We start from the raw sequence: 12,985 nt of genomic DNA, 5'->3' as shown, positions 1-12,985 counted from the left end.
TTCTACGTGGGCTATGTTATATGCTACGTGGCTGTGCTATATACTGCATGGCTGTGCTATATACTACGTGGCTGTGCTATATACTATGTGGCTGTGCTATATACTACATGGCTGCGCTTTATGCTACGTGCACTGTGTTATATACTACATGGGCTGTGCTATATACTACGCGGCTGTGCTATATACTACGCTGGCTGTGTTATATACTACGTGGGCTGTGTTATATACTACGTGGCTGTGTTATATAATACGTGGGCTGTGTTATGTACTAAGTGGGCTGTTATATACTACGTAGATGTGCTATATACTACGTGGCTATGCTATGTACTATGTGGGCTGTGCTATAAACTACGTGGGCAGTGTCATATGCTACTTGGGCTGTTATATACTATGTGGCTGTGCTATATACTACGTGGCTGTGCTATATATACTACGTGGGCTGTGTTATATACTATGTGGCTGTGCTATATACTACATGGGCTGTGTTATATGCTACGTGGCTGCTATATACTATGTGGGCTGTTATATACTATGTGGACAGTGTTATATGCTACGTGGCTGCTATATACTATGTGGGCTGTGCTATATACTACGTGGCTGTGCTATATAGTATGTGGGCTGTGTTATGTACTACGTGGCTATGCTGTATACTATGTGGCTGTGCTATATACTACGTGGTCTGTGTTATATACTACGTGGTCTGTGTTATATACTACGTGGGCTGTGCTATATACTACGCAGCTGTGCTATATACTACGCTGGCTGTGTTATATACTACGTGGGCTGTGTTATATACTACGTGGCTGTGCTATATACTAAGTGGCCCCAGATCCCAAAAAATGGAGACGCTACAGGTCTCAGAAAATAGCAACATGATTACTTACAAATTTAAGATATTTTTTCATCACCTATGGTATATTTATTATCTGCGCACTCGTTATGACCCGGAGAAGCAAAATGGCAGGTCAGTTTTAGCATTTAGTGAACATGGTAAATTTAAAAAAAAAATTGTGGAATTGCACTTTTTTTTCAATTTCCCCACACTTAGAATTTTTTCCCCTGTATGCTATATAGTACAATTTAGTGAAAAGTAAAACTCATCCTGCAAAAAACATGCCCTCACACTGCCGTGTTAACAGAAATTTTTTTTAAAAAATGTTGTGGCTGTGGGGAGAAGGGGAGGGGAAAATGAAAGCGTAAAAACAGATAATCATAAGGTGGTGAAGGGGTTAAATACAGTGAAAAGTGAAAAATAAGTTTTTAAAACTATGAAAAATAAAAAGTTCAAATCAAATCGCCCCCCTTTTTGCCTCATTGAAAATAAAACATAAAAATACACATATTTGGTATCGCTGCGTTTAGAAATGTGCGATCTATCAAAATATAAAATAAATCGATAAATGGCAATAAGATGCAATCAAAATATTGTATCTACCCCAAAATGGTATCAACAAAAACATCAGTTCAGGGCACAAAAATAAGCTCTCACACAGCCCCATATCTGAAAAAATGAAAACATTAACGGTCTCAGAAATTGTTGACAAAAGCAATTTTTTTCTTACAGAAGTTCACTTTTTTTACCACTTAAAAAATATATATATTTCTGTTTATCTGTGTAATTGCACTGACCTGGACAATCATATTGCTAGGTCAGTTTTACTATATAGTGAACATGGTAAATAAATAAATAAATAAAAACCCACTTTTGTAATTTCTAGGGTTGAGCGACCTTTACATTTATAGGATCGGGTCGGGTTTCCCGAAACGCGACTTTTTCAAAAGTCGGGTCGAGTGAAATCGGCCGATCCTATAAAAAAGTCGGGGTCGGCCGAAACTCGAAACCCAATGCAGTGCATTGGGTTTCCAATGGTTCCCAGGGTCTGAAGGAGCGGAAACTCTCCTTCAGGCCCTGGGATCCATATTTAAGTGTAAAATAAAGAATTAAAATAAAAAATATCGCTATACTTACCCTCTGACGGGCCCTGGTACTAAGCGGGAACCTTCCTTCCTTAGAATCAGCCTTCCAGGACCTTGCGGTGACGTCGCGGTGACGTCGCGGCTTGTGATTGGTCGCGCGGCCGCCCATGTGACCGCTCGCGCGACCAATCATAAGCCGCGACGTCACCGTGACGTCACCGAAGGTCCTGGAAGGGCTGATTCCTAGGAAGGAAGGCTGCCGGAAAGAAGCCGAGGGTGGGTATATTCCTATTAGGTATATACTCACCCTCGTACGTGCCCTGCTTCTTTCCGGCAGCCTTCCTTCCTAAGAGTCAGCCCTTCCAGGACCTTCGGTGACGTCACGGTGACGTCGCGGCTTTTGATTGGTCGCGCGAGCGGTCACATGGGCGGCCGCGCGACCAAACACAAGCCGCGACGTCACCGCGACGTCACCGCAAGGTCCTGGAAGGCTGATTCTAAGGAAGGAAGGTTCCCACTTAGTACCAGGGCGCATCAGATGGTAAGTATGGCGATATTTTTTATTTTAATTCTTTATTTTACACTTAAATCTGAATTCCGATACCAATTCCCGATATCTTAAACATATCGGGAATCGGTATCGGAATTCCGATTCCAGATTCAGAAGATCGCCGACTTCATGGCCGACCCCACACAGGGGTCGGGTCGGGTTTCATGAAACCCGACTTTGCCAAAAGTCGGCGTCTTCTGAAAATTGCCGACCCGTTTCGCTCAACCCTAGTAATTTCACTTCTTTTCAATTTCACAGCACTTGGATTTTTCCTTCCCATTTTCCAGTACACTATGCGGTAGAATGAATGGTATTATTCAATAGTACAACTCGTCTAGCGGAAAATAATCCCTCATATGGCTATATGGATAGAAAAATTTTTAAAAAAAGTTATGGCTCTTGGAAGAAGTGGAAGAAAAAATGAAAATGAAAAAACAGAAATTCGCCAACAGGTGAAAGGGTTAAGTTCAAGATAGTGAGAAACTGTATCACTTGTATCTAGTGTTGAGCGATACCTTCCGATATCGGGAAATATCGGATCGGATTGGATTGGACCGATACCCAAAAAATATCGGGTATCCCCGATACCGATACCGGAAACCAATGCAAATCAATGGGACACAAATATTGGAATGAAAATAAGCCCTTTCTTTCTTTTGCACATCCAGTTCCGGAGGGGGGAAGAGTGTGGTTGGTGCGTGGGGGGAGACTGCGTGTCTGTGTGTGCGAGTGGGGTCTGTGCGGGACCATGGGGGGTCTGTGCAGGCCTGCTGGGGGTCTGTACGTGCCTCTCGGGGGTCTGTGCGGGCCTGCCGGGGGTCTGTGCGGGCTGCCGGGGGTCTGTGTGGGCCTGCCGTGGGGTCTGTGCATGCTGCCGGGGGTCTGTGCGGGCCTGCTGGGGGTCTGTATGAGCCTGCCGGGGGTCTGTGCGGGCTGCCGGGGGTCTGTGTGGGCCTGCCAGGGGTCTGTGCGGGCTGCCGTGGGTCTGGGCCATACATATTACATACATACTACATGCATACTACATACATACATACATACATACATACATACATACAACATACATACTACATACATATATACTACATACATACTACATACATACAACATACATACAACATATTACATACATACGACATACATACTACATACAATACATTCATAAATTACATACATACTACATACATACATACTGCATACATACTACATACATACTACATACATACACTACATACAAACATACATACTACATACATAATACATACAAAGAACATGTGACATACATACTACATAAATGCTACATACATACTACATACATACCACGTACATACTACATGCATACTACATGCATACTACATGCATACTACATGCATACAGCATACTACATACATACTACATACATAGTACATGCATACCTGTTGTGAATTCTACTTTTGGGCTCCCTCCGGTGGTTGTAGGTGGTAATGCAGTTTTCTCTGGGTTGCAGCCCTGGTCAGGTGTATCTGCTGATTGCAGTTCTGACTGGGGTATTTAGGCTTGCAGGATTCATTAGTCCTTGCCAGTTGTCCATTGCTTTTGGAGGTTTTGTCCTTGCCTGGTTCCTCTGCCTTGCTGCCAAATCTGCAAAGATAAGTTTCTGGTTTTGTTATTGTTGCACACATGCTGTGTGCTTAATGATTTAGTTCTATTCATTGTTTTTTGTCCAGCTTAGATTGTGTCAGTATTTTCTCAGTCTTGTTGGATTCTCAGGAGCTGCAGATATACATTCCATGTCTTTAGTTAGATTGTGGAACTTTTTGTATTTTCTGCTGTGGATATTTTTGAAGAGTTTTTAATACTGACCGCTGTCAGGATCACACTCAGTCGGAGCAGCCTTTGGAAGTGGGGAATCACCAGAAATAATACACAAGACACGTCTTGTATAGTGTATCACTGGGAAGTCTCTGAAGCACGCCTGCCTTCAAGGTGCTATCCCTTCTTTATATAGTTGTATCGGTAGGTTCAGTGGTTATACAAGTTTTGCATGTTTAAACAAAGAGACAAAACAGGAAAGAAAGAAAAAAACAGTTTCGTGGGCGGCAGTTTCACAACAAACAGTACAAAGGCAATTCCACAGACAAGAAAAACAGGATTTCATACTATAGCTAAAATGTCCTTGAATGGACAGGTCAATATTTATCAAAAATTCTTTTTAAAATGGTTCATTGAGGTAACCATTTTTGTTCTGCTCTTCACAATCCCCCCTTTGACATATTCCATTCAAAACCTTGTCATATAGACGATCATTTTAGTCATTCTTTTTGTGATATTACAACAAAAAAACAAACAAACAAAAAAAAACAACTTTATATTCTCGCATCCATTACACAAAATTTATTTGTGCATACCGAGATACCCTTGAGTACAACCTACCTTGAATAATACATATATAATTACAATAACCATAACTGTATGTATTAGGCTTTGCATAATCCCGGTAACCCACCCACCGATCCCTCTGAACCAATTGGCCGGGTTAAGAAAAGAAAAGGTATCTGACCACCAGCTATCCTTATTTTGGTCATTGTCTTTGTCATACTGATCCCTGAGTCGTTGTACGTCTTCTAATTTAAATCTCATACTCATAGTACTATTTGGGTCTATATAATGACAGCAGGTGGGTCCGATGATTTGACACATACCCCCTTGTGAGGCAGTTAGGTAATCCAATACCAGGGTATGTTGGTTAGTGATTATTATAAGCTGATTCTGTACAGCTATACTAGTATTTAATATGTCCAATATATCCCAAATCTGATCATCTAGATAATCCGTGGCTCTAACTAATTTATCCCACATCTGTGTTAACATTATTAACATCAATATCATGAGTCTTATACTGCTTTTTTGCAATGGCTTGCATGTATCCATGATGCCTTTCCTTCAAGCTTGACTGCTGTCGGAGTTGTTAACAGGACTTGGAAAGGTCCGTCAAACCTCGGTTCCAGAGTCTTTCTGGTGTGTCTTTTCACGTAGACTTGATCACCAGGTTCCAACTTGTGGCCTCCTTCGAGATTTTCTGGATCTGGAACGGAAGCAAAAACTTGCGAATGCACTTTAGTTAAACGTTTTTGTAATTCTTGTACATAAGCAGTTAAAGTCTCAGTATTCAACATCAGTTGTTGTGGAAAATAACAACCCAAATTTGCTGCTCTACCAAAAAGAATCTCATGTGGTGACAGCTTAGCCTTCCCCCTTGGGGCGTTTCGGATGGAATACAGGGCAAGTGGTAGACACTCGGTCCAAGGCTTTCCTGTTTCTGCCATGGCCTTCTGGATTTTTAATTTTATTGTTCCATTTAATCTTTCCACTTTACCTGAACTCTGTGGGTGATACGGAGTGTGAAACTGGTTTTCTACTCCCAACATTTTCATAACATTCTGGAATATTTCCCCAGTAAAATGGGTACCCCTATCTGACTCGATCACCTCAGGCATGCCGTAACGGGGTATCAGTTCATGTGCTATTTTAATGGCAGTAGTTTTTGCTGAGGCTTTACGAACTGGATAAGCCTCTGGCCACCCTGAGAACATGTCCACACACACAAGCACATATTCATATCCATTGTACCTAGGAAGTTGGATGTAGTCGATCTGGAGTCTTTGAAAGGGATACAGTGGTCTTACATGATGCTTGGTTGGGGTTTTAATGGTCTGACCTGGATTGTGTGCCAGGCATATAGCGCATGCAGCACACATGTTCCGAGCAAAATTACCAAAGCCTGGAGCCAACCACCTTTCTTTTACCTTGAGCGTCATACCATTTGCCGACACATGCGTGGGTAGGTGGAGGTCACTTGCCACTGCGGGGTACCAGGCTCTGGGTAAACACAACAAAGTTCCTTTTTTCCATAATCCTTGCTGATCTTCTGCCCCTTTTTTCTGCCACTGCCCTCGTTCTTCGTCGTCTACCTGTTTCTGAGCTTCCTTCAATCTCTCCTCATCATCTTCAGAGCTATCTAGTGTGTGGGCATGATGTAAGGGTTTACGTGCTGCCTGTTTTGCTGCCTTGTCGGCTTTATCGTTACCCCTGGCTTCCTCGGTGTCGAGTCTCACATGTGCAGCTACCTTTATCACCGCTATTTCTTTAGTTTCTTGTGCTGCCTCCAGAATCTGTCTAATGAGGGAGGCATGTTTAACAGGTTGGCCTGAAGCAGTCATATAACCTCTGGCTCTCCATATTACGCCAAAATCGAAAATAATGCCATGTGCATATCTAGAATCAGTGTATATGTTTGCTGTCTGATCTTTGGCTATTTTTAGAGCTTCAACCAATGCCGTAAGTTTTGCTTCTTGTGCAGACTGATTAGCAGGGAGAGGTTCTGCTTTCAGCACTTCATGCTGAGTTACTACCGCATAACCTGTATGAAATTGTCCATTCATATCTGCATATCTACTGCCATCTATGAAAAGTTCAAATGTAGCATTACAGAGTGGCTTGTCACGTACATTACATAAGCCCTGAGTCTCTTGTTCCATTAATTGTACACAATCATGCATTGACTTTGATGGGTCAAAGGAGTTGGAGAGTGCAGTTTCCTCAGGTATGGTACCCCCCTCAGACTCTAAAGGGAGCAAAGACGCGAGATTAAGAGTCTGAATCCTGGCAAAGGAAATGTTGGGCGGCAGTAGTAGGGAACATTGGAGACGGAGGTGTCTGGCCATTGAAATATGTTTAGGTTGGACCTGGTTAAGAATGCCATGTACATCATGAGTGGTCTGAACTAGAAGTGGGTGATCAAGAACAATCTCAGAAGCTTTATCTAATAATAGTGAAATTGCGGCTACTACTCTTACACAAGAAGGTGCGGCTCTAGCTACAGGGTCCAGATGAGCTGATATGTATGCCACCGGTCTCTGTTTGTTTCCATGTTTTTGTGTGAGCACCCCTGTAGCATGTGAGGATATCTCAGCTGCCATCAATTGAAAAGGTTTAGTGTAGTCTGGGAGTCCCAAAGCCGGAGCTGATACCAGTGCTGTTTTCAAAGAGGAAAATGACTGTTTAGCCTCTTCACTGAGTGAATATGGTGTGTTGGCAATACAGTCATATAAAGACTGCATGAGTTGACTTGCATGTATGATCCACTGTCTACAGTGTGAAACAATACCTAGGAAAGCACGCAGCTGTTTGTGATTCCTGGGTTCAAGCATGTTACGTATGGCTTCCGTACGTTGAGGTGTGAGGTGTCTGATGCCCTGTGATATGCAGTGACCTAAAAACACGACTGTTTGTTGACAAGCCTGGAGTTTCTGTCTATTTACTTTACAGCCTTCTTGCGCTAGGAAAATTAAGAAATTAACAGTTGAGGTAACTGCCGTCTGCTCATCAGGGCAACAAATAAGTAAATCATCTACATACTGTAGAATGACTACTCCTGGTTCTGGGATGAAATTTTTTTTAGCACGGTCTGCATTGCTTCAGAGTACAAAGTTGGTGAGTGTACCATACCTTGTGGCAATCTTGTCCATGCTAATTGTTTACCCTTGAATGTAAAGGCAAACAAATGCCAACAGTTCTTATGTAGTGGCACAGAAAAAAATGCGTTTGATAAGTCAATTACCGTAAAATATGCAGCAGTGCTGGGAATTTGAGACAGTAAGGCATGAGGATTCGGTACCACAGGGGTGACCGGTGCCAAAACCTTATTGATTTCCCGTAAGTCGTGCACCATGCGATATTTCACCATAGTTTCTTTGGAGGACACTTTCTTTTTAACAGGATATAAGGGTGTATTGGCGGGTGACCTGATTTCTACCAAAACACCTTGTAACACATAATCCTGAATTTGTTGAGAAATCGCCTGTTCTTGCTGGGCGCTGATGGGGTATTGCCTAAGCTGAGGTAAAATGGTTCCCGGGGCAGTTTCTAACAGTATAGGAGCTACTGATAAGAATCCTACATCAGTGTCTCCTTTTGCCCATAGGCTGTCAGGAACCCGAGACAAGTCAATTTTTGCTTGTTGAGTGTAAATTTCGGGAAAATCCTCCATTGCCTGTATTCTAACATATGGTTCCAGAGTTTCTGCATCTTCAGGGATGGTCAGCATAACTGTGCCATCTTCTCTAAAATGGATGTTTGCATGCATTTTACTTAAGACATCAGTACCCAACAAGCAGGTAGGTGCACCTTTAGCAAATAAAAATTTGGATACAAAAGTTTTAGGGCCAAAGCTCACATTTAAAGGTTTTGTAAAGGGCAACGCCTGAATTTTACCATCATACCCTTCTGCATATGTAACCTTTGAGGATATATTGTCAGGATATGGTAAAAAGTCCTGATTTAAAATGGAGGATGTTGCTCCCGTATCTATCAGAAAAGGTACATTTTTACCCTCAACCTCAACTTGTATTATTGGTCTTCTAGAAGGAAGAGAGACCTGCATAACTTTCAGTCATTCTGAGCTGTCTGTTTGATCAGGCACTGGGTTATTTATCCTATTTTTGGGTACAAAGGTTCCTGAATCTATATCTGCTTTTCTCTTCCTACATTCTCTTTGGAAATGTCCTGGCTTCTTACAGTAATGACAAGTAAACTTTTGATTAGCAGAGCCAGTATTAGCCTGTGCAATTCTTACTGGCTTAGAATTTTCTCTTAAGTCCATTTCTATCCCTACAGCTTTCTGTCTAGCCAGGTGTGGGTCTTCCAAGGTTCTCCAATCAGGGGTTGCGGCCTTAAGCTTTTCCTTCACTTTTGGAGACAATCCATCTATAAAGGTTTTTGTAACTAACCTCATCATTCCTGGAGCGGTTAGATCCATGCCTTCATCTCTGAAATTATTTTCTACACTTAGATAATATTCGTCTACTGATTGTCCAGATTTCTGAGCCACCACTCCCGTTGTTCCTCTCTGCCTCTGTCTCTCCCTCATGAAAACCATTAAGTGATCTACAAATTGCGTACCTGATTCTATCGTTTGTAAGGCACCATCTCCTGCTTGGGGCCTATGTACCTGTAGATTTGCTAATAGCTCCTGGAAGAGTCCAGGAGTCATTTTCATTCTACATAATTCTTCTCCATCTGCCCAAACTCCTGCGTGAGTCTGCATAATTTGCTGTATATATTGTGCAAATCTAACTGGACACTGGGTGGGATCTGGTGCATTATGCAAGAGAGACATGCCTTCAGCGGGGGACCAAGGGAAATATTGTCGAGTTTGGTGGTATCTAGTTCCCATTACTCCGTCAGCACCAGGTTCCCTAAAGGGTCTTGGTACTACCCTAACAGGGGCAAGTACAGCGCCATGTCTAGGTGTACCACAGGCTAGGCAATCATTTCTCCAGTCTGGATTTTGTTGTCCACAGTGCGGACATACCCATCCTCCTGGTCCGGCTAAACTTTGAGGTGGTGTTTGGAGAAAAGATGGGGCATGTGGGTTAAGGTATGGGGGTGGGGTATTTTTAGATTCCACATTTTGTTTTTCTCCACAGCCTGCGGGTCTAATACACCACTTTTTACTCTGTTGATTATATGTCCATCCCTCATTTTCTGCTACCCTAGAGACATCAATCAATGCTTGGATCTGATCTATCCATTTCTTGTCTCTGATTATGCCTTTTTTTCTTTCCTGAATTCCTTCCCATAGTTTTCTACTAAAAGCTTCTGCCCTAGTAACTCCAAACTTACTAAAAATCTTTCTCAGCCCCTTAGTGGCATCTTCACCATTTCTCTCCTTTATGATAGTATAGATATCTAATTCTTCTGGTTCCGACTTTGTTTGCTTATTCCCCATTTTCTTATCCTGAGCTTTCTTGCCCTAGGTGGCGTTTGGGTATGAGAATACCTCGTTACCTTCTTCCTAAGGAGCTAGGATGTCTTTTCTTGCCCTAGGTGGCGTTTGGGTATGAGAATACCTCGTTACCTTCTTCCTAAGGAGCTAGGATGTTTAAACTGTGTTGATGTAAGAAAATCCTGATTCCTACACCTATAGCAAACAACACAAATGCAACCAGACAGAAAAAGAAAAAGAACATACAACGTATCTTGTCCCAGGCTAATTTATCTGTCCTGGGCTCATACTATCATACACAACGTATTCTTGTCCCAGGCTAATTTATCTGTCCTGGGCTCATACTATCATACACTTATCCGTCACCAGGTTTTTGTCAAAGACAGGGTCAGAGATTGAACCATAGGTGCGGAGGTCTCCCCGAAAGGACGCAACCACGTTGCCCAGTGGGACAGTCACTTCTTCTGTTTCAACACCCTGGGCGGCTTATAGGGCTATTCCCAACTTCCACACACCTTTTATTCACATTCACTCTCATTCAATGCCGTACTCCGTGAGGTGGTCAATTCCTAAGTAGTTCAAGAACCCGAGCTATAGGTATCCTCCTCTACTAGAACTACCCGCTAAAGAACACGACACAGAAAATCTTACGGACAGTGCAGGGCAGATATAAGAGATCTAACAGTGTCTCTTACCTGGCCAGGTTTTTGTTCATCTGCCGTCCATTATCCCAGATTCTCTTTTTGTTCGTATTCTGCCGGTGTTCTTGAAGGAATACACAGACCTCGGGTCCCTGTTCAGGCGCCAGGAAATGTCAGGATCACACTCAGTCGGAGCAGCCTTTGGAAGTGGGGAATCACCAGAAATAATACACAAGACACGTCTTGTATAGTGTATCACTGAGAAGTCTCTGAAGCACGCCTGCCTTCAATAGCTAAAATGTCCTTGAATGGACAGGTCAATATTTATCACAAATTCTTTTTAAAATGGTTCATTGAGGTAACCATTTTTGTTCTGCTCTTCACACCGCTTAGTATTCTGTCCTATCTTTCCCTATTTAGCTAGAGTGGCCTCTTTTGATGAATTCTGTTTTCTGCCTGTGTGTGTCTTTGCTCTCCTATTCACAGTCAATATTTGTGGGGGCTGCCTATCCTTTGGGGTTCTGCTCTGAGGCAAGTTAGTGTTCCTATTTCCATCTATAGGGGTATTTAGTCCTCCGGCTGTGTCGAGGTGTCTAGGGTATGTTAGGCACACCCGACGGCTACTTCTAGTTGCGGTGTTAAGTTCAGGGTTTGCGGTCAGTATAGATTCCACTTCTCCTGAGAAAGTTTCATGCTGCTCCTAAGTCACCAGATCATAACACATACCACATACATACAACATACATAATACATACATACAACATACATACTTCATACAATACATTCATACATTACATGCAGACTACATACATACAACATACATACAACATACTATATGCATACTACATACATACTACATACATATTACATACATACATTCAACATACATACTACATACATACTACATACATACTACATGCATACTACATGCATACTACATGCATACTACATGCATACTACATGCATACTACATACATACATATATACATACTACATACAACATACATACTACATACATACATACTACAGACATACTACATACAATAGATTCATACATTACATACAATACATACATATAGACGTATAGTACATATAACATAGATTACATACTCACCATTAATTGTCACTTTGTTCTCCGAAGCTAGTGTCATCTGTAAAAAATATGAAAATAACAAACAAGCGATATACTCCCTGATGCACAGAAATCCACGAGTGTCCCACGACGATCTCTCATGGAGAACAGCAGCATCAGCTGATGCAACCGCTCTCTAGGGGCTCCAGGAATACAATGACGGGAGGAAGGTATCCTTCCGTACTGTATTCCTCTGCCGCTGTAAGAAAAATAGTCCCTAGTCTCACTTTTGGCATTGCTGTGTGAGAAATTTCCCACGCAGCAAATGCCCTAAAGTGAGACTCTGAACTATTGTAACCTCTCAGTGATGCACTGCAGGAGCCATTGTCTCCTGTCAGTGTGTCACTGAAGGTCCTATAGAGCAGTGACATCACCCGATGTCACTGTTCTATAGGGGAGATTGTCGTGGGACACTCGTTATTAATTGGACTATGGTGGACAGGTAGAATACGGTTTATTATTTTAAGGTTTTTGCAGGCGCTGAAGTATGGTAAGTATGGTTAAATGAAGAATATTAAAATGCTTTTTTCTGGCTGTGTCTTTATTTTTTTTAACTCTTTCACTACACTAGGATTAATAATGGATAGGCGTCTTATTGATGCCTCTCCATTATTAACCCGGCTTAATGTCACCTTACAATAGCAAGGTGACATTAACCCCTTATTACCCCATATCCCACCGTTACACGGGAGTGGGAAGAGAGGGGCTAAGTGCCGGAATTGGCGCATCTTACAGATGCGTCATTTCTGGGGCGGCTGCGGACTGGTATTTGTGGCTGGGGGGCCAATATCCATGGACCCTCTCTAGGCTATGAATATCAGCCCACAGCTGTCTGCGTAGCCTTTCTGGCTATAAAATATAGGGGGACCCCACGTCATTTTTTGGGGGGTCCCCCTATTTTAACAGCCAGTAAAGGCTACGCAGACAGCTGCGGGCTGATATGCATAGCCCAGGCTACAAATATTGGCCCCCGGCTGTCG

Source organism: Ranitomeya variabilis, chromosome 2 (genome assembly GCF_051348905.1).
Source record: "Ranitomeya variabilis isolate aRanVar5 chromosome 2, aRanVar5.hap1, whole genome shotgun sequence".
NCBI classification, from domain to species: Eukaryota; Metazoa; Chordata; class Amphibia; order Anura; family Dendrobatidae; genus Ranitomeya; species Ranitomeya variabilis.
This window is presented reverse-complemented; position numbering follows the sequence as displayed.